Genomic DNA, 23,201 nt, shown 5'->3' on the forward strand with positions numbered 1-23,201 from the left:
TTGTCATCTCCCACTCTAGTTTCCCCATTCATTCCTATGGGACCAATTTTGCCGCAAAAACGACGATATTTCGTGAACCATTCGGCGAAACGTTCCACAAAGTAATAGCACACCATTCGGGAACAATCCGCACGTTTCGGTATATTACTTGTCTATGTAGTGTAAAAACTGTGGGAGGAGTTAGGGTGGTAAATTTGGCTATAATAATAAGAATAATATATATGTGAGATAACAGTAAGTGGTCTTGCTATGCAAGAACACTTAATTACAGCATGCATGAGGACAAAGGGTGGCGCGCTCGCTATTGCATTTCCTTTTTCTAGTCCCGTTGTACGTCACCGCGTTCTGGACGGTCGGACTTTGGTGTGACTGTGTGTAGGCAAGACCGCTTGAGCGGAATTCCATCGGAGAAACCCTCAGAGTTTATTCCGACGGTAAAACCGATTGTGTGTGCACGGCATTACAGTATGCTTTCCAGTTCTGGGCACAGGTCCTCAGGAAGGATGTACTGGAAATGGAGCGAGTACAAAGAGGGCAACAAAGCTATTAAAGCGTCTGGAGGATATTAGTTATGAGGAAAGGTTACAAGCACTGAACTTATTCTCTCTGGAGAAGAGACACTTGAGAGGAGATATGATTTCAATGTACAAATACCGTACTGGTGAACCCACAATAGGGATAAAACTTTTTTTTGTGGAAGGGAGTTTAACAAAACACGTGGCAACTCATTAAAATTAGAAGAAAAGAGGTTTAACCTTAACCGCTCACCGCCCGCCAAATGACGTCCTCGGCTTTGAGCGGGGATATCTGAGTGATGCCTGTAGCTACAGACATCATCCAAATATCGTCTTTTAGAGCCGGCGAATCTGCGCACCATAAGAACGATCATAGCAGCTGTTCCGCCACTTGATCGTTCTTACAGGAGGCGAGAGGGGATGTCCCCCCCTCTCCCGCCGCCCTCCGGTGCTTGTACCGACTCACCGCTACGATCGGTGAGTCGGTCACAGGATCCGCCACCCCCGGATGTTTAGCATAGAGATTTCCGGCGGACAAGATGGTCGCCGGAGTCTCTATGATCGTTCGGAGGCTGGGCGCAATGTTATGACGTCACGCCCGTGATTTCATGCTTCTAAGCCTAGAGGTGAGATGTGGGGTCTTATTGACCCCACATCTCACTGTAAAGAGCACCTGTCATGCTTATTCCTATTAGAAGGGATGTTTACATTCCTTGTAATAGAAACAAAAGTGATCAAAACATTTTTGGGGGGAAAAAAGTGTCAAGCTAAAATAAAAAAGTAACATTAAAAATTTAAAAAAATAAAAATTTTAAAGCGCCCTGTCCCCGTGAGCTCCCACGCAGAAGCGAATGCATACATAAGTCCCGCCCACATATGAAAACGGTGTTCAAACCACACATGTGAGGTGTCGCCGCGAATGTTAGAGCGAGAGCAATAATTTTGGCCCTAGACCTCCTCTGTAACTCAAAACATGTAACCAGTAAAAATTTTTAAAGCGTCACCTAAGGGGATTTTTAAATAGCGAAGTTTGGCGCCATTGCACGAGCGTGTGCAATTTTGAAGCGTGACATGTTGGGTATCTATTTACTCTGCGTAACTTCATCTTTCACATTATGCAAAAACATTGGGCTAACTTTCTTGTTTTTTTTTTTTTAAGCCCAAAACTGTTTTTTTTCCCCAAAAAACGCATTCGAAACATTGCTGCGCAAATACCGTGCTAGATAAAAAGTTGCAATGACCGCTATTGTATTCTCTAGGGTCTCTGCTAAAAAAACATATATAATGTTTGGGGGTTCTATGTAATTTTCTAGCAAAAAAATTATGATTTTTACATGTAGGAGAGAAATGTCAGAATTGGCTTGGTAGGCAAATGGTTAACTACGTTGAGGGTTCTTTATTGTAAGACAGCAAGGATGTGGAATTCCCTTCCACAGGCGGTGGTCTCAGCGGGGAGAATCGATAGTTTCAAGAAACTATTAGATAAGTTGAACGACCACAACATACAGGGATATACAATGTAATACTGACATATAATCACACACATAGGTTGGACTTGATGGACTTGTGTCTTCTTTCGACCTCACCTACTATGTAACTTGTCAACTTCAAAACATCTGTGCAAAAATGCCCGAAAAGCGCAAAAGTGACTAAGGCTCCATTCACATCTGAGCGAACCAAATTGTGGGCGGAATCGCTGTGATTCTGCCCGCGATTCAAAAAAAGTGTCAAATTGCGGGACGCCTGTGCGATCCCCACCCCGAACGCAGCGCGATTTTCGACGACAAATTGCGGTAAAATTCACCCAACCAGAATCGCGGGGCGCCTGTCGCTCAAAAGAAGTTGTAGAGCGACAATCGTGGCAAAATCGCGCTTTGATCGGGGTGCAATTGCAAGTGACAGGTATCGCACGGGCGTCCCGCAATTCGGATCGCTCAGATGTGAACGGAGCCTAAGAGCTGGTTCAGGAAAGCTGCGTTTCCCACACTGCACATGAACACACCGCCCTTGCAAGACGTGCACGGGTACCATTCATTCTTACCAACCATGCGGTTTGGTGAGGCGTGATTTATAAATGTCATACTTGCACAACTTTTTGAATGTTGCCGTGCATTTGGCAGCCCATTGCAATAATTGGGGCTGCCAAAACCGGCCCATTTAAATGGCCTGCATAATGTACCAAATCAAGAAAAAAGCTGCATGCTGCGTTATCACAGCTCACAACACAGATTTGGCTGAAGGAGATCAGAGACATTGAGACACAACACATGTCAAAAGGTGAAGACATTTTTTCTGAAAGAACAAAAACTACGATTAGACTACACAATGCTTTAGCTGAATGTCATCCAGTCAGGGGTTAGATCGTCTTTTATGCTCCCACTTCTACGCACAATTCACATTGTATCACACAAGTGCACTGCCACTTCCTGCTCACTACTAGCCAATTCCCCTCTACACGCCGTATGTTCTGACGCTCTCATTGGGTCCTGTCTATATACTTCCAATTCCTCAATAGGTCTCAAAAACTGTCAGTCTCACACAACTCTCACTCATTGGCTGAACGCAGCTTGCCTACGCCCCCTAGATACCCTGGCTCCTATATGGCTACGAAACAACCACGCCTCTTTACTTTCATTGACTGGGACGATTTCTTTGGGGCTCGCTGGTTGGTTGAAGTGTAGAGCTGGTATGGGGGCGTGGCGCCGATTGAATAGCTGTGTAACCCGGATGTGGCTTTACTTTAGCAGCCTCATCTGGGACAACAGCAGGTGAGTGAGAGAGTGAATGGAGGGGATCTCATGGAGCATGTGCTATCCATAGCGTATGGTCCTAGCAGGACACAAGTGCCAGGATTTGTAATATTATGCTGGAGAATAATGTGGACCTGACAAAATGGGTTCATTCATAAGCAGGGTGATTGGGGAGAATGGTTTTCAGTGCTGTGTTATTGGAATGTCATTTTATCCCTTTCATGACTAAGCCTATTTTTGAAATTTGGTGTTTACAAGTTAAAATCTATATTTTTTGCTAGAAAATTACTTAGAACCCCCAAACATTATGTATGTTTTTTTAGCAGAGAATCTAGAGAATAAAATGGAGATTGTTCCAATATTTTATATCACACGGTATTTGTGCAGCGGTGTTTTAAAAGAAAAATTTTCGTGGAATGGCGACAAACTATGGTAGCTATGAATTTCCATAGGCGACGCTTTAAATTTTTTTTTTTTTACGGTTAGCGTTACAGAGGAGGTCTAGGGCTAGAATTATTGCTCTCGCTCTGACGATTGCGGCGATACCTCAAATGTGTGATTTGAACACCGTTTAAATATGTGGGCGCGACTTCCGTATGCGTTTTCTTCGCTGCGTGAGCTCACAGGGGCACTTTAAAATTTTTTTTTTTTTTAATTTATTTTTATACTTATAAATTTGTGTTTAAAAAAAAAAAATTTTTTTTTTTTTACTCTTATTGCTGTCACAAGGAATGTAAACATCCCTTGTGACAGTAATAGGTGGTGACAGGTACCCTTTATGGAGGGATCGGGGGTCTAAAACACCCCCGATCCCTCCTCTGCACTTCAAAGTATTCAGATCGCCGAAAACGGCGATTCTGAATACTGTGTATTTTTTTTTTTTTAATTCGGCGCCATTGGCAGCCGAGTAAACGGGAAGTGACGTCATGATGTCGCTTCCGCGTTTACATTGAGAAGGCTGGAATGAAGCCGCCCACAGCTTCGTTCCAGCCCGCCCACAGCCGCCGGAGGCAGCCGATTGGACACCGGGCCTCCTAATCGCACGGGAGGCCCGGTAAGAGCAGCGGGAGGGGGGGTGTCCCCTCCCGCTCCTCCGGTATAACAGCCCAGCGACTTTTAGCCGCATCGGTTGTTATATACGGATAGCCGATCGCCCGCTCGAAACAACAGTACCGGGATGATGCCTGCAGCTGCGGGCATCCTCCCGGTATAACCCCCGAAAGCCGAGTACGCACATATGCGTACGGTCGGCGAGAAGGGGTTAAATTTGGTTCTTATTTGTTACTTTTTATCAGGACTTTACCCTCTTGCCTACAGGACATCTAAACCCCCTTCCTGCCCAGGACAATTTTAAGCTTTCAGCGCTCTCTCACTATTTGAATGACAATTGTGTGGCCATGCAACACTGTACCCAAATTACATTTTTATCATTTTTCTTCACACAAATAGAGCATTCTTTTGGTGGTATTTAATCACTATTGGGTTTTTTATTTTTTTTACTAAAAAAACGAAAAAAGACCGAACGTTTTGAAGAAGTGGGGGGGGGGGGGGAAGTTTCTTAGTTTGTAATAAAATTTTGAAAACAGGTAATTTTTCTCCTTCATTGATGGGCACTGGTAGGGGACACTGATAGGCAGCACTGATCATGATGAGGCACTGGTGGACATTGATAGGTGGCACTGGTGGGCACGGCTCTCTGTGTGAGGGACCAATGTCCCTCTGACAGAACCCGGCGATTTGGCTTTTTTTTTTTTTTTTTTCCCCCCCCTCGCGCTTATAGCGTGAGGGGGGGAAAAAAAAAAAAGATTACCGATCTTCTGTTTACATCACATGATCAGCTGTCATTGGCTGACAGACGATCACGTGGTAAGGGGCCGGGATCTCATAGACTTGGTGATCACAGGGCGCGCAGGCAGCTCATGCACGAGAGGACATCATATGACGGCCTCCCGGCAATTAAGGCCCGTGCTGTAGCCATCATTCGGCTATAGTGCGGGCGCGAGGTGCTTAATGAAAGTGACCCTATGACCCCTTTCACACTGGGGCGCTTTGCAGGCGCTACAGTGCTAAAAATAGCGCCTGCAAAGCGCCCTGAAAGTGCCGCTGCTTTGTCTCCAGTGTGAAAGCCCCGAGGGGTTTCGCATTGGAGCGATACGCTAGCAGAACGGGAAAAAAAGTCCTGCTAGCAGCATCTTTGGAGCGGTGTGTATACCGCACCTTCACTGCTCCTGCCCATTGAAATCAATGGGGCACCGCCGGCAAAGCGCCTCTGCAGAGGCGCTTTGCGGTGGTTTTTAACCCTTTCTCGGCCGCTAGCGCGGGGGGTAAAACCGCCCCGCTAGTGGCCGAATACCGCCACTAAAACGATGGTAAAGCGCTGCTAAAAATAGCGGCGCATTAACGCTGACGCACCTCCCGCCCCAGTGTGAAAGGGGCCTATGTATTATCTGTGCAGAGCTGAGAGCCAATGCCACAAGGTGCCCTCTCTTACCTACATTAAACACTTGCCATCTGGGGCAGTTTTGACATTTCACATCTGCATTTCTTGCTAGAAAATGACTTGGAACCCCAAAACATTATATAGTTTATAACAGCAAAGGCCCAATATTGGTGCAGTTGTTTTATTAAGCACAAATTTTCAGGGAAAAAAATACAGCTTAATTCATTTTAAGGCTCACAAAGACAATATTATACCCAGTTTTTGGTAAAATGTAAAAGATGATGTTGGGCAGAGTAAACAAATACCAAAAGTGTCAAGATTTTAAAATTGTGCACACCTGTAAAATGGCAACAAACTATGGTACCTAAAACTATCCATAGATGCTACTTTAAAAGCCTTTGCAGGTTACGGCTTTAGAGTTAAAGCGGAGTTCCACCCAAAAGTAGAACTTCCGCTTTAAGGACTCCTCCCCGGCTCCTATTTGTGAAACTGAGCTTTTGGGGGGGGGGGAGCAGGTATCCAAATTTCACAGGTACCTGCTCCCACTTCCGTGCCAGTCGCCTGGACTGGAAACAGAAGCTCTCCCTCTCAAATTCTTCTTTGACACATGACAGATCCTAAAAGACTTCGGGGGCAGTCACAGAGTGCAGCGCCACTCGTGCATGCGCAGCGGGCACCCAGCTGTGAAGCCGTAAGCTATCACAGCCAGTTGCACATAGTAGAGATGCTGGCGCCTCCGAGGGAGGACACAGGAAGAACATGGCTGCGGTGAGTACACCGTTGGAACACGGGACGCGCGCACCTGCTGCGAGCTCCGTGAGTAGGATCGCGGGTCCAGAGGACTCGATGTCTGCGGGGATACTCGCGATCGCCTCACAGAGAGGAAGACCGGGGAAATGCTAATGTAAACAAGCATTTCCCTGTTCTGCCTAGTGACACTGTCACTGATCACAGCTCCCTGAAATCGGAAACAGCGATCAGTGATGTGTCTCATGTAGCCCCCCCCCCCCCCCCCACAGTTAGAATCACTCCCTAGGACACACTTAACCCCTACAGCGCCACCTAGAGTTAACCCCTTCACTGCCAGTCACATTTACACAGTAATCAATGCATTTTTAATCGCACTGATCTCTGTGTAAATGTGAATAGTTCGCAATCGCTGATCGCCCCCATTACTAGTAAAAAAAAATTTTAAAAAATATTAAGAAAAATGCCATAAAACTATCCCCTATTTTGTGAAAATATATTACTAAATATAAACTCGCGCTGATGGGAACAACTAAATGGTAATAAAATACTGTAGACAAGGAGCTAATCACTTGAAAAAATGTGGATAAAAAATACAGCGCTCATAGTATACAATATAAGTCAAAACATCAAAAAAAGTCCAAATGAAACTGAAGTGCAAGTCCACAATGAAGTAGGTGCAAAAAAATGCTTCACAAACTTGCAGGAGTACAGTGACACTCCCTTTTGCCTCCCCACTCACCAGAACAGGACGACCCCCAGCTTTGCAGTCCAGGGGTCACTTCAGGCTTGTAAATGGTATTCCACACACGTGAATTGGTGTATAATAATAAAAAGAGGATGGACTAATAGTGAAGTACTGTTAAAAAAGTTGATTAATTGCGCATAGCGATCGGTACTTACAAAAAGACGATTAAAAACAGGCATGGAAATCGAACTGTGAATACAGGAAGCAGCCGTTCATAGCGTGCGTTCCAAGGACCGGAAGTGATGTCAATCGAAACAGGAAATTCTGTCAATGCAGTTCACCCTACCTCAGGGTGTCATCAAGGACCCTGTGTTTAATAGATCAACTTTTTTAACAGTACTTCACTATTAGTCCATCCTCTTATTTCTGGGTGCCTGCATATCCTGCTAAGAACCTCTGAGTGGAAATCTACGCCGCACTATCTTCTGATGTTTTGACACCAATTCACGTGTGTGGAATACCATTTACAAGCCTGAAGTGACCCCTGGACTGCAAAGCTGGGGGTCGTCTTGTTCTGGTGAGTGGGGATGCAAAAGAGGGTGTCGCTGTACTCCTGCAAGTTTGTGAAGCATTTTTTTGCACCTACTTCATTGTGGACTTAAACTTCAGTTTTATTCACTTGGATTTTCATTTTGACTTTTTTTTTTTGTTGTTTTCACTTATATTGTATACTATGAGCGCTGTATTTTTTTATCCCCTATTTTGTAGAAGCTATAACTTTTGCGCAAACCAATCAATAAACGCTTATTGCGATTTTTACCAAAAATATGTAGAATACTTATCGGCCTAAACTGAGGAAAAAAAATGTTTTTTTATATATTTTTTGGGGGGATATTTATTATAGCAAAAAGTAAAAATTATTGAATTTTTTTCAAAATTGTCCTCTTTTTTTTTTTTTTTGTTTATAGAGCAAAGGGGGGGTCTTTAATATTTTTTTTTTTGGTTCATATTTTTTACTTTTACATTCAACTTTATTGCTTTCACAAGGGATGAAAAACATCCTTTTGTAATAGCTGTTAGAGGGAGAGAGAGAAGAACAGATGTTCCTGGGCGGCTGTAAAGCCACTCTGATCGATATTCTCTGAAAGCTGATGGCGGCTGAAAAATTTGATAGCAGGATCATGGTTGCAGCTGTATAGTATAACCAATTCCCGTGCAGGACATTATTTACACGCGCACACACACACGTCAAAAGTATTGGGACACCTGCCTTTAAACGCACATGAACTTTAATGGCATTCTAGTCTTAGTCCGTAGGGTTCAATATTGAGTTGGCCCACTCTTTGCAGCTATAACAGCTTCAACACTTCTGGGAAAGCTGTCCACAAGGTTTAGGAGTGTGTCTATGGGAATGTTTGACCATTCTTCCAGAAGCGCATTTGTGAGGTCAGGCACTGATGTTGGAAGTAAAGACCTGGCTCACAGTCTGCGCTCAAATTCATCCCAAAGGTGTTGTATTGGGTTGGGTTGAGGTCAGGACTCTGGGGTGGAGGAACTTGACTGGCCTGCACAAACTCCCTCATCCATGTCTTTATGGACCTTGCTTTGTGCACTGGTGTGCAGTCATGTTGGATTAGGAAGGGCCATCCCCAAACTGTTCACACAAAGTTGGGAGCATGAAATTATATATTGTCTTGGTATGCTAATGCCTTAAAAGTTCCCTTCATTAAAACAAAGGGGCCAAGCCAAACCCCCTGAAAAACAACCCCACACTATAATCCCCCCTCCACCAAATGATTTGCAATATGGGAGAGTCTATGCTGCCCGGGACTCTCCCTCTTCATTGGCTGAGACAGCAGCGGGGTACCTTTGGCTCCTGCTGCTGTCAATCAAAGTCAGTGAGCTAATGGAGAGAGAGGGGGGGCGGGGCGAACCGCGGCTCCATGTCTGAGTGGACACAGAGCAGTGGCTCGGCTCGGGTGCCCCCATAGCAAGCTGCTTGCTGTGGGGACACTCGGCAGGAGGGAGGGTCCAGGAGCGCCAATGAGGGATCCAAGAATAGGAGGATCGGGGCTGCTTTGTGTAAAACCACTGCACAGAGAAGCCCTTATGACGTATGACATGTTTGTTATTTTTAAGGGCTGGTTCACACCACATGCAGTCCAGTGTATTTTCTTTTCCTGCATCAAAAACACATGGAAAGTAGGTTGTATGGTTTCCAATGGCATAGTTCACACCAGTGCAGTCAGTTCCAGTGCGCTCAAGTTCCAGTAAAAAAAAAAAATAGAACCTGCTGCATTATTTGTGTGCTGGAACGCAGTAAAAAGCATAAACGCATTGGAATGCACTGGAACGCATCAAAAACATAAAAAACCAGACCCCAGTACAGTGAAAAGAAAACCAGGAAAAAAGAAAAAAGCATCCGGAAATGCATCAAATGCACCAGCACGTCAAAACGCATTAAAAATGTGCATGCAGAAACACATCCGGAACGGATCTGGAGTGTCTTTTTGTGGTGTGAACCAGACCTAAGGCTAGGTTCACACTATTGCAATGTGGGAATCGGCGCAATTCCAATGCAGGTTCCTGCATCGCATGTCTCTGGCCGGCAGTGCCTATGCGAACCGCCGTGGTTGTCGGTACAAAGTTAATGACACCCGAAGATCGCAGTGCGAACTGTGAAATGGTGCAGGAATCGGATCGCACTGGTGTGAACACCCATGCAATTCGATTCCAGTGCGGACCAAAAAAGGGTCCTGTACCATTTTGGTCAGAATACAAATTGAACCATACAGTCTGTATGGCTGAGTCTTCATCGCACAGACATTGCATGTGATCTGCACAGCAATACAGTGCGAATCATGTGCAATGTCTGATAGTGCTATAGTGTGAACCCAGCCTAAATGAAAATAAAAGGAGACGTTAGTATCACTTTAAGACTTGGGACTGTTGAGCAATTGAAAGAGGAGAGGGCGTCACTGCACAGAAGATTTTTACAGGATCCAGCTGCTTGCACAACATGGGACATACTTTATTACAGGTAAGTTGGGTCGATAAAACTATATAAGATTTTTTTTTTTTTTTTAACTAAACTTCAGCCTAAAGTGGTTGTAAAGCCTAAACATTTTTTACCTTAATGCATTCCTTGCATTAAAGTGGATGTAAACCCTCACATATACCCAGTAAAGTGAACAACCTCGGATGATACACAGGGATGAAGCAAATCTCTCTGCATAAGTTTTACATGTATATCTGCTGTCTTCAGCTGTATATATCCTTTATAAAGTTCACATCGTGTTACAGATTTTTCTGTACACACCCCCACTCCACATAGGCAAAGGAAGAAAGGAATGTGCAGAGCTGTGCTCTGACAAGTCAAGCTGTCTGCTGATCGATTTATAGCAACTTCCCATGACACAAATTTCAGGCTTCATTTATCTCCTTTGTCGGAGAACTTGTTAGAAGTTATCAGGCTGATAACAGAGCTATGGAGCAGGAGAAAGCCATGGGACATAGTGGTTTGGAGAGGGATAAGAAACACTACAGATATGTGCCCAGCTCAAATTTCATAAATCAGGTTTACATCCACTTTAAGGTGAAAAATGTTTAGGTGTCAGCAGGGGGAGGGGCCAGGAGTGCCAGTGAAGGTTTGCAGCTATGTGCAATTCCATTGCACAGAGCAAGTAAGTATAGACATGTTTGTTATTTTAAAAAAATGACCTTTACAATCACTTTAACAGCTCATTCAGATGAGCGAACCCATCCTCCTTGTTGAGTCGTGCTGTGTGCATTCATCTTACATCCTGGGTTTTCTTTAATTTCCTCCCTTTTAGTAACCTAGTCACTTTAATGAGAAGAGTCTTTTTGCTTCTCTCTGATTTCTTGGTACTTTATAGTTCAGGCATGTCCAAAGTCCGGCCCGCGTTCGGTTTTGAACGGCTGCCTGGTTATTTGGACATACATATCTTTTGTGGCCCCGAACGATCTCCCACAAAAGCACAGGGAGGAGGCGGGAAGAGTGCCGTACACACAGGAGAATTTCCTGTTTACACAGCAGCCTCTGTAATAGGAATTCCGTCTCTTGTGCTGCCATTGGACGACTGTTCTGTCCATCAAAGGAGGTGGGACTTTGTATTAAAGAGGCTGCCAAGAAAACAGGAGTGTTTCCTGTAATTTTTTGGCGTTCGTCCCACCCCCCTCCCTGTCCCCTCCAAGGCTGCAGATGGATGGCCATCAATCAGGCTGCACTGATGGCAATGGTGGGTGCTGCATTCCTGGAAATGGTGGGACTGCATTCATTCATGGCAATGTTGGGACTGCATTCATGGCACTTGTGAGGCTGCAGATGGGCACTGACCCTTATTTTGCTTCACAGTTCTTTATTTAAAATTTTTTCTTTTTTTTTTTTTTCCTGAAACATCCCTCTTAAAGTGATGGTGCGTGTTATATGCCGATAAATACGGTATATCCAAATAACACGCTCAAGCTCATCTCTTTACTCATATACAGCCACAAAGGCAAGAGTCAGCCCTCGCGCATGTTCACTTCATCAAATCTGGCCCTCTTTGAAAAAAGTTTGGACACGCCGTTATAGATATATTCCATCGACAGTCAGCCTACTGCCACCCTTTTCCCTATCCAATGAGCGTGCCCTCACTTGACAGTCTTTTTGAACATGAAATTGACAAGTCTTAATTATAAAGTCAGACCTAAGTAACAACATGAAATTAAAAAAGAGGGGACAAAGTAATTGCAGACATCTTGTAGGAACAGCAAGACAACATATATAAAGAGGCGCTGGGAACTTTCAAACTCAATGGGAATCCAATAGGAGCACAAACCATAGACCAAAAATTGTTGAGAGCCACAGATAACTTTAAATGTTGGTAAATAACTCATATAAAAACATCCAATGCGTTTCAGGGGCAACATCACGCCTCCTTCATAAAGGCTACATCTACAGTATCTCATAAAAGTGAGTACACCCCCACATTTTTGTAAATATTTTATTCTATCTTTTCATGTGACAACACTGACGAAATTACACTTTGCTACAATGTAAAGTAGTGAGTGTATAGCTTGTGCTGTCCCCTCAAAATAACTCAACACAGGCATTAATTTTGAAACCGCTGGCAACAAAATTAAGTAGACCCCTGAGTGAAAATGTCCAAATTGGGCCCAGTTATCCATTTTCCCTCCTGGTGTCATGTGACTCGTTAGTGTTAAAGGTCTCAAGTGTGAATGGGGAGCAGGTGTGTTAAATTTGGTGTTATCATTCTCACTCTCTCATACTGGCCACTGGAAGTTCAACATGGCACCTCATGGCAAACAACTCTCTGAGGATCTGAACAAAAAGAATTGTTGGTCTAAATAAAGATGGCCTAGGCTATAAGAAAATTGCCAAGACCCTGATACTGAGCTGCAGCACGATGGCCAAGACCATACAGCGGTTTAACAGGACAGGTTCCACTCAGAAAAGGCTTCACCATGGTCTACCAAAGAAGTTGAGTGCATTTGCTCAGCGCCATATCCAGAGGTTGTCTTTGGGAAATAGATGTATGAGTGCTGCCAGCATTGCTGCAGAGGTTAAAGGGGTGGGGGGTCAGCCTGTCAGTGCTCAGACCATACGCCGCACACTGCATCAAATTGGTCTGTATGGCTGTCGTCCCAGAAGGATGCCTCTTCTAAAGATGATGCATAAGAAAGCCCGCAAACAGTTTGCTGAAGACAAGCAGACGAAGGACATGGATTACTGGAACCATGTCCTGTGATCTGATGAGACCAAGATAAGACAAGATAATATAAATTTTGCAGAGGCGCAAAGCCTACAAGAGACTCCTCAACTGTTAGCTAAAGGTGCAAGGCTTTACAGACTGGAGTCTGTGCCACTATGGGGGTAGATGGACTAACCAAGATTTGATTATAGCAGCTGGGGCAGTGGCATAAGCTTCAAGGAGTTTCAAAGTAGCAGGATACCCGTTGGCACCAGTGGGAGAGAACTAGGGTGCCTTTTCATTTAGTGGGGTGAAAGTCTTAAAATGGCAGAAGTGCAGAGTCTAAGAAGCTGTCTTATCTTCTCCAGAGCACCTTGCAGGGGGTGATGGGTTTTACTGCTGATGGCTCACAGGTTGCAGCACTCTAACTCCCCCAAGCAGGCAGCTATCTAGGACAGGATTAGGTATGCAGGAAGTGTCTCTCGCAATGCAGAGGTGTTGGGATTACAGGTCAGTAGAGAGTACAATCTAGGTTTGCAGGGGTTCCTGGATCACACGGAAACAGCTGGAAGTGTGGGGAACCGCATGTGATTTTGAACAGAAATTGCATGCGAATCTTCAGCAGTGCGATTTGAGACATTATTCTATATGACTCAATTTGCACCGAATTCGCACCAAAAACGTGCAGGACCCTTTTTTTGGCCACACCAGAATTGGATTTCATGGGATGCGATTCGATTCTGCAAATTGCACTGCATTTTGCAAACCAATTTTTGGGGTGTTGTTAACTTCACATACACACCCACATTGATTCGCATTAATGGGAACTCGCTGCGAATTTGCAGCACACGTGTGTGAACCGGGCTGAAGCAGGCTGCACAAATGGAGTACACAGGTGCTGCTAACAAGTGGCTGGCTGGAACTCACAGGAAATTACACAAGTGATGGGATGCAGATAGCTGACTGGAATACATAGGGAATCACTAGGATGCAGGAAGACCAGGTGCTGGCTTTGGTATCCAAGAAAGCCACAGGTAAGAATGGTGTGTTCTGCGTATCCTCTGAGCACTGCGCTGGCTTTGTGATTGTAGGCAGGTACACACAGGGAGTCACTGAGGGTCTCTAAGGCTGCTTTCACACTGATCAGTTTTTCTTCCGTTTTTGTGTTAAGAAAAGCGGAAGAAAAAATGCATAACAATTAAATCCTATGGAGCTCTTCACACTGGTCAGTTGCACGTCCGTTGCATTTTTTATTTTTTTATTTTTTATTTATTTCAGGTACTTATATAGCGCCGTCAATTTACGCAGCGCTTTACATATACATTGTACATTCACATCAGTCCCTACCCTCAAGGAGCTTACAATCTAAGGTCCCTAACTCACATTCATACATACTAGGGACAATTTAGACAGGATTCAATTAACCTACCAGCATGTCTTTGGAGTGTGGGAGGAAACCGGAGTACCCGGAGGAAACCCACGCAGGCACAGGGAGAACATGCAAACTCCAGGCAGGTAGTGTCGTGGTTGGGATTTGAACCAGCGACCCTTCTTACTGCTAGGCGAGAGTGCTACCACCACACCACTGTGCATTTTTAAAAGTCCTGCTTGCTGCATTTTTGGTACAGTATAAAACTGCACCAAAAATGCAACTCCCCATTGAAATTAATGAAAATGCATCAAGAACGTACCCACGGTTGCCTTTTTGATGCGGTTTTGAAGTCGTGTGACTTTTTTTTTTCACAGGTGCTAAACACACTGGAAATGCAGCAAAAATGTGATAAAACTTCTGCAAAAGCGCATTTGCATTTTTACCACATTTTTGCAATGGAGCAGTGTGAAAGCAGCTAAGAGTGATAGCAGGATGGACACTAGAGGGAATAGTTGCACAGAGGAACACTGAGAATGCTTAACTGCATGCCGACCAGCGCACACGACAATGTACGTCGGCACAATGGCACGGCTGCGCAAATGGGCGTACCTGTACGACCCCTTTAAGACATGGCATTGTGGGCGCGCTCCGCCGGCGGGGCAAGCGTGCGCCTGCCGCGTACTCTGTGAGCGACAATGGCACGGCTGCGCAAATGGGCGTACCTGTACGACCCCTTTAAGACAAGCGACTCGATGTCCGCCGGGGGGCCCGCGATCGAGACACGGAGCGGCAGAACAGGGAGATGCCAATGTAAACAAGGCATTTCCCTGTTCTGCCTAGCAACATGACAGGGATCAACTGCTCCCTGTCATCAGGAGCAGTAATCTGTCATGTTGTAGTGAGCCCACCCCCCTACAGTTAGAATCACTCCCTAGGACACACTTAATATTTAGAATCTATCTGTGTAAATGTTCACATCTTGTCACTCAAATAACTGACATGCACGGGTTAAAGCAATCAACTCTGGTACTTGTGCTGAACAATGGGAAATGGCTTTGGCTTCCAACACAATGTCTGGGAGTTGTACTACAGCATACCCAGTTAAGGCGAAGTTCCACCCATTTAAAAGTCAGCAGCTACAAAAAGTGTAGCTGCTGACTTTTAATAATCGGACACTCACCTGTCCCACGGTCCAGCGATGTGGGCAAACAAAGCCCCGCTCCTCTCCCCCCTCCTCTCTGCGGTGCCAGCATTGTAACTGTGGACGCCCGACTGTGGCTTCACATCCAGGCACGCACTGCGCGAGCTGCGCTGCGTACTGTGAATGGCCGGGCAATCTTCTGGGACCTGTGACGTGTCCCAGAAGATTGCAGGGAGGGAGGGGGGAGAGGTGAACTTTCTTCCTGAGCCCCGAGAGGAAGTGGCGGCTGGATGACTCTAAAAAGAGGGTATCTGCCCGCTCCCCCCCCCAAAAAATGACATGCCAAATGTGGCATTTCAGGGGGTCACCTACACTTAAAACGGAAGTTCCATTTTTGGGTGGAACTCTGCTTTAAGTATGTGTCATTTGGTCTAATACACGAGCCATCTACAAAAATGTCTATACTACCTGGTTGGGGATCTTGCATCATGTCTGCTCTGGGTGTGGTATCCTCGTGAATAACCTGTACACAGTCATGTTCTTCTGGTGGGGAATCGTCTTCACCCTTAACACCTAGCATTACATTAAGAATAACTATGGGGCCTGAAGTCGGGGAAGCATATTTATTAAACAAGTTACTGGTCCAAGTCAAAATAACTTCATAACCAGATGCTCATTGGGTAGTCAAATTTTTTTAATACATGTAGTACATGAGTAGTGTGTAAAATGGTTTCATGTCCCAGTGTTACTGACATAGATGTTTCTACTCCTATTGCGCAAACAGCAAATGCCCGTAAACACGCGGCATGCCTTGTACCCGTAGAGGAACTACTCTGGAAAAATAGGCTACAGGTCTCATAGCCCCCCCCCCCCCCCCCCCCCCCCGTTCCTGGGTGACCACCACTGCCATGGTTGTACAGTTATCTCGAGCATACACATGAAAAGGTGACATATACCAAGGTAAGCCCAGTGCAGGAGAGGAAACTAAAAAGGTTTTAAAGACATCTGTCAGCTCCTGGGTCCACTGAATTTGGACGAGTGCCTCGACCTTAGTTGCTGCTCTGAGTATGTGATCATAGTAAGAACAGTCAGGTATCCATTGCCTGCAGTAGTTGATCACACCAAGAAAGTCTTTCTTAATAGCTGGGCGGGGCAGACCCAGATCCTAGACTGACTCAGTTTACGTGTGCCTTTTTGTTAAGGGGAAACTCAGTTACTGAACAGATTCCTGGCAATATTGAATTTTGTGTTTTGCCACCTTGTGCCCTTCATTACACAGATATTCTAACAGATCTACTATCCTCCCTACATGCCTCTCTAATTGGGCTGCACAAAAGAATATCATCCACATACTGGAGTAACACAGAACCATGAAGTGGGGACCAACCCTGTAAAAATTTAGGGAGAGTACATCGCAGGTGAGTCTATGTAGCCTTGAGGCATTCTCTACCAGGTAAGCTGGCAACCGTCAAATGTGAAACTCAGTAGTAGTTGTGTCTCTGGGAGGAAGAAAAAGTATTTGACAAGTCCAGCACAGTATAATACTGAGTGGTACAGGGAATTGAGTTAATCAATGAAGGTCCATCTGGGACTATCAAGTTATTAATAGTCCTAAGGTCTTGGGTAAATCTATAAGAGCCATCAGGCTTCTTCACTGGATTTATTGGTGTATTGTAGGGAGATATTACAGGCCTTAATATACTTTGTTCTAAGAATGACTCAATTACTGGCCTAACTCCCTCTATTTTCTCTTGTGACAAAAGGTATTGTTTCTGGTACACAGGATTAGTGAAAGGCTTCGGTGTAGCTTTATAAGGTGTGCATGGAATGAACCTTATGTCTAACTTGTCTTTTGCCCATACCTGGGGATTTATATTATCAAGTTCACCAGCTGCTAGGAAGCAATACAGTGATTCCATGTGTATGCAATCATTAGGGTCTACCTGTTATTTTGCTTTCTAATTTGCCTAATAAGTCCCTTCCAAGTAAATTTACAGGGCAGTCTGGGATAATTCTGAATGAATGTTGTAAAATGTTACCTGTACCATAAGGGCTGTTTACCTCAAGAGGTGGGGTCTCCCAGGCACGAGTCAATGCCCCATTTATTCCCACATAAGGTTCACACTCTTAAAAAAAAACGACAATATACCAGCGCTAATAGGTAGAGACCTGAGGAGCAAAAATGAAGAGAATAAATACGTAGGGAGGCATGTATGACCAGTGCAGCTGGAACGGACCGTAACTGGTGGAAACAAATCTATGAAACAAAAACACAAAAAGTCCAGCGCTCTAAGGGTCAGAGAAAACGGACCGCAACATTTAAAAAGTGAATAACTAAATGGTTTAATAAAAATTGGCAGTCAATGTAAACAGTCCTGTAGACGCACAATACTGATGAGAAGATAAAACAAATTGGTGTGGTAGCTAGCCATCCATCGAGCAACAGGGGCTAAAGCAGAGTCTCACCCAACTGCATTCTCCCACGCTGTGAAACAGGAGTGGGGGGCACAAATGGAACAATCACCCATGACCAGCTGGGTCCCCGCTGGGTGTGGGGTGTGTGCCCCGGGGAGACACCCCACACCCAGCGGGGACCCGGCTGGTAATCGGTGATTGCTCCACTCTGCTTTAGCCCCTGTTGCTTGATGGATGGCTAGCTACCATCCTAATTTGAGAGAATATATGAAGGGTCTACCTTCCAGGCAACCCTATTGTTTTCCCTGCCATTGTAATGGGTATTTAATGGTATGCTGCTCATTATTACCCTGGAGTTGGTGTCTTTGTTGGGGGTAGTTTCCAGGATTATATCCTGAAGCACCACCCTTGGACTGTGGGCATTGGTTCCTCCAGTGTCCTAATTCCCCACAATTGAAGCATCTCTAATTTTTTTTCTCTCCTAAATCTCCTCTTCTATTTCCTCTGTATCTTCCTATGTATCCCTCATTTCCATATCAGGAATTTATCAAATTTTCCTGGGCTATGCTGAAGTCACTGGAATTGTGCCTTTGATGAGGTTTTGAGAATATCAAAACAAATCGCTGAATCCTTTAACACAGTGGTCATCAACCCTGTCCTCAGGCCCACTAACAGGCCAGGTTTGCAAGATAACTGAAATACATCACAGGTGATATCATTTGCTGCTCAGTGATTGCAGTATTCTAGTCTGCATCTCCCCAAGGTAATGCATAAAACCTGGCCTGTTAGTGGGCCCTGAGGACAGGGTTGATGACCACTGCTTTAACCTAACTATCTTCTCAAATCCCTTTGTATCCAGCTCAGGCCATTTAGCAACTAGCTGCTTAATCAAGAAGGAATGCCTGCATAATGGTCTGTGTGTATATCATGCCCATATCACCTGCCGTAGTCATTCCTGCTTCTTCTTTCCACACCTTTTTAAACCTTTTAATAAAGTCAGTTACTGAATCTTTAGGACCTTGCATGCAGGCTATGGCTGTAAAAATTGATTTTTTATCCTGCCATAGTCTTTTCATTTCTGCCTTAACTTGACTCCACATTTCTGCCACATGGGCATCTGTTAACAAAGAATGATCTGCTGCTCTACCGCCTGGTGCTTTTAAGTCTAATTTATCCACATTATCCCAACTCAATCCTGATTCCATGTCATATCCCAATATGCCATCTTTAATTAGTCTATAGTCTTCTATAGAACACTGCCTACCCTTTGTAGCTCTCTTTAAATAGTATATGGCAGCTGAAGGATTTTTTTCTAAGATCTGGGGAATTCTTGATAATGTCCATGCAGTATTGCATGTCCATTGGTTTAACCATAACATAATTTCCAACTATGATATACGGTGCTGTTAAATCTGCAGATGGGAAGCGGCATGCAATGGGGGAAGAGGTACTGGGCCCAGCGATGGGAGTGGAAGCACTGGGCCTAATTAAAGTACCACATCTCAAAGTACTAGTGAACCTGACTAACAAATCTCCCTTCTGTGCTAGCTGCCGCTCCTCCCTCCTCAGTAGAGGATGTTACTATACCTCCTTGTGCTCTCCCACTTTGTTCATCCCTTACCCTAGGGGTAGTGGCTCCTGCAGAACTACCTGCCTGAACCGATTGCCGGGGAACAACATTCCTGCCATCCCGCTGTACGGACGGGGTCCTGGGATGCTGGGGTTCGAGGACGATTTGTACGCAGTCTGAAAACTGCTGCATCCTCATCCTCTGCTATTACCTGTGATGCTGGAGGTAATTGTGGTTATATCTGTGTATAATTAAGGGGCCCCGGGAGTGGAGCAGTAGGCTCCATTGTATCTAAAAGGAAAGGATTATTAGATTTTTTTTTTTTTTTTTAATCTGCCTGGGATGGTCCTGAAGGTACATATCCCGGTGCATATTTTAACCAGTTTAATCCCTCCGCCATCATACTTTTTATCCCATTCTGGATCGGGTCAAACCATGGGAAAGCTACCCTGTCTCCCAGGCACAGAGCCTTCACCATATTTTTATGAAACTCATCGTTTGCTCCATCTCTGGGATCGGGGCTGGAACTATGCATTAACTTAGTATACCCTGTTACCCTGAAAAATCTATATTTAAGATTTTTCATATCTCATAGATATGAGGTGGGTTAAATAAGAGTTCTTTTTGACGAAGAGTGAAAGCTTAAAATATAACAACATTTATTAGGAAGCAGTTGGAAGTCTAGCTAATACACAATCATCTGTCTATCGCCTTACACCAAGGAAGAAAATATTAGGTTGAAATAAAGTATTTACATTAAGGAATACAGGGTATATTCCTCAATACAGTAATCTACACACATATTTAGTTACAAGTAAAAGGGCATTCCTTTCCCATAATTACCCATCCTTACCAAAGCTCCTTTCAGCTTGCTGGTCATCAGAGAGAGAGCCCCTAGCTCCCCCTTGCCTCTGAGTATATCAAACCAAGCTGATGTCTCATTGGTTGGCCTAGCTTGGATCATGATTGGAGGGCTTACTCCATAAGTCGGCCCCCTTTCATGCAAATCCTTGTGACTATGTTGGCCAAGTGTGTCAATTGTATTTCCCCAGGAAGTTAGGTCCATTGCATATCCCAGCATGGCACTCTTTCAAAGGAGTAGGTGTAGAACAATGGAATTGGCTCTCCCTTGTTTGCATATACGGGCCTTGGGCCTTGGGCCTTTGCTCTTAGCAAAAACTTAAATGAAACCCTTTTTGAAATATATTCATTATTACCATATTTTACAGTTATTAATGGAGATTTCACACAAACTTATAAGGCAACAGATGGCCCCTTGTGGCCAGTTGAGAATATGAGACTCGGCCACACCTAGAATAATGGTTTATGTGCAATCTCCTTTAATATTTGGCACTTTCGGCTTTACCCTCTGAAATGAAATAAAACTCTTTGAGAAGAAAAAAAAACTTTTAAACTCTCCATCTCTACAGTTCACACTTCTGGATCCCAGTATTGGTAGTCATCACTTGTTCCGGATGTCATAAGTCCAAAATAGAAATCATGAGAAACAGCACCAAAACAATAAGGAAAAAAAAAAACAAAAAAAACAAAAAAAAAAACAACAACATGAGGATCCTTGTTCTCAACAGTCCAATAATAACAATAGTCCGATAATAGCAGTACGAAAGTCCATAAGGCGAATCTGGTCCTGTTGCCCTTGCTTCTGGGACGGCCTTCACTGGTGATTCCAATTGGATACAGCATACAATAATAGCCTGGGGACCAGCTTTTCCTGGCTTTCTAAGATTATACTTTATTAATGTGGACAAAGGTAGAGAAAGAAAAACACAAGTACATTTAAAACATATGCATTCAACTGAATGCTTGTCTGGTAAGTCTGAGCCGTAAGGACCTTTGATTAGAATTGTCATAGATATACTGCGACATACTAATGAGACCCCTTTCCCAGTGACATGTGTAACAATTTGAATGGTTATGCCCTTCAGCCAGGTGTCTGATTTTCATCCCCCCATCTTTCTTCCTCCATTGTCATATGCCTGCAAGTACCTCTGCCCCACCTTCTGTGGAATACCACGTTGTGTGTGCGTGTATGACCCTTCACGTGTTCCGGGGAGTTTTGTTGCCATCGCAACTCACCACTAACTCCTTTTTACTGGAACTGTGTTCCGTTCAACCTTGGCTGGTGCCAAACCTTTGGGCATATAGCTCCGTCCTGCCTTTAGCAGGCTACAGAAGAGGTCATCACTTTAAGAGTTCTCCGTGCAGATTAGGCAGTGTCGCCTACGCAGACAAAAATAATTCGGAATACGGATGAGTGTGATGTCATCAGTCACTAGTGGCTTCAGGAACAATCAAACTAAATTACTCTTAAGTACAATTGTACTATACTCCCTGCTATTTGCCAATCACTATGAGTATCATCAGTCCCAGTATATCTATATGATATTCACACAATGCTCTTTGAACTTGGTTATGGCACAAAAAAGAAAACTGACCAACAAACAAACAAAAAAAAAATTTGATCAATGACCACATATGATGACTGCCCAATATTAGAACTGTAGAGAGGATTGTATGTCACATATACAGAGAAAATAGTCACATGACTTTTGCTAACACCCAGGTGTTACTGTCATAGTTGGTAATAACTACCATGACATACATTTATATAACAATCATCCAATGTCGAAAGAGAGAAGAAAAACTTTGGAACTTGGTCCATCCCCAAAATGCTATAGGGAAGCTTTAATATTCTATATCAACATTTCTAACCATTTTAAATGTTCTCCATTTAATGTTCCCCCTACTCCCCTCTTTTTTTCTTTTCTTTATTTTATTCATTTATTTCACCCTGGTGACACCAAACTCAAGAATCACAATAAAAAAAAAAAAAATAAAAAAAATAAATAAATAAAAATAAAGGTACTATAGGAAAGAAAGAAAAATAGTAAACATAAAAAAAAAAGAATTAATAAAAAAAATTAAAAATCTTTCTTCCCCCCTTTGTTTTTTTTTTTGTAAACAAAAAAAAAAATTACCGTTAAGAGAAAAAAAAAAGAATAAAAATGAGAGAAAAAAAATGTAACAAATTAAAAAAAAATTGAATCTGTATTCTGTCAAAAAAAAAACATTGAAACTGCCTTCAAACATTGTAGCTATTCAAAAGGCAACCCCCTCTGTCGGTGGTGATTAACATATTAATTGACTCTCAGTGCAAATCTATTTGCAATTCAATCAGGCCACAAGAACTTGTATTACAGAGAGCAGGATCTCTGTTTAAAAAAAAAAGTTTAAATGTTTTTCTTTTTAGAATTTAGTTGGGCCAGACTGCAATTAATTGGATTCAAGGCTTCTCCTTAAAACAAAAAAAAAAATAAAAATTATGTTTCAAGGTCCTCTGTGTTTCAAAGTACTTTGTCCAGTCTGGGTCCAATCATTTGTCCTTGTCTGTGTATGTCTCCTAAAATACAAAACTCAAAAATTAATAACACCTCACTGTACCTCTCTGAGAGGTTCATAATGGACTAAACTAGTAGTGGATGATGGGAACAGACTTTCAGCTGAGATAATGCGTCCATCCACAGTAAGTACAGTCGAAAATGTACAGACACACCCACATATCTGTACTCTGACAAACAAAAAGTTATAGGAAAACCTGGTGTGTTTGTAAGAACTTAAAGTTTAAGAAGACAACCTGTAGACATAAAACCTTTACACATATTAACAGCACATGCGTCAATTTGGAAGGAAAAACAAAACACCAGACCTACTGAATCCATAAGATGCCACAAAGGTGCAAAGCAATGCATTGTTATGTATTTTCCATGTATCAGAGTGAATGAAACTTCACTCTAAGCCACAGGAAAGGAAAAATTATCAAAACAAAAT

General features: G+C 43.6%; 1 protein-coding gene across 1 annotated transcript in view; it reads left to right on the forward strand.

Moving 5' to 3' along the window:
- The first annotated feature begins 3,135 nt into the window (after positions 1–3,135).
- Positions 3,136–23,201, forward strand: part of DPP3 (dipeptidyl peptidase 3) — a 122,238-nt gene continuing 102,172 nt past the window's right edge. The window contains 1 exon segment of the mRNA XM_073605244.1: positions 3,136–3,283. The gene's annotated coding sequence lies outside the window, so the exon portion shown is untranslated.

The sequence above is a fragment of the Aquarana catesbeiana genome, linkage group LG11 (assembly GCF_042186555.1).
Source record: "Aquarana catesbeiana isolate 2022-GZ linkage group LG11, ASM4218655v1, whole genome shotgun sequence".
Taxonomy (NCBI): Eukaryota; Metazoa; Chordata; class Amphibia; order Anura; family Ranidae; genus Aquarana; species Aquarana catesbeiana.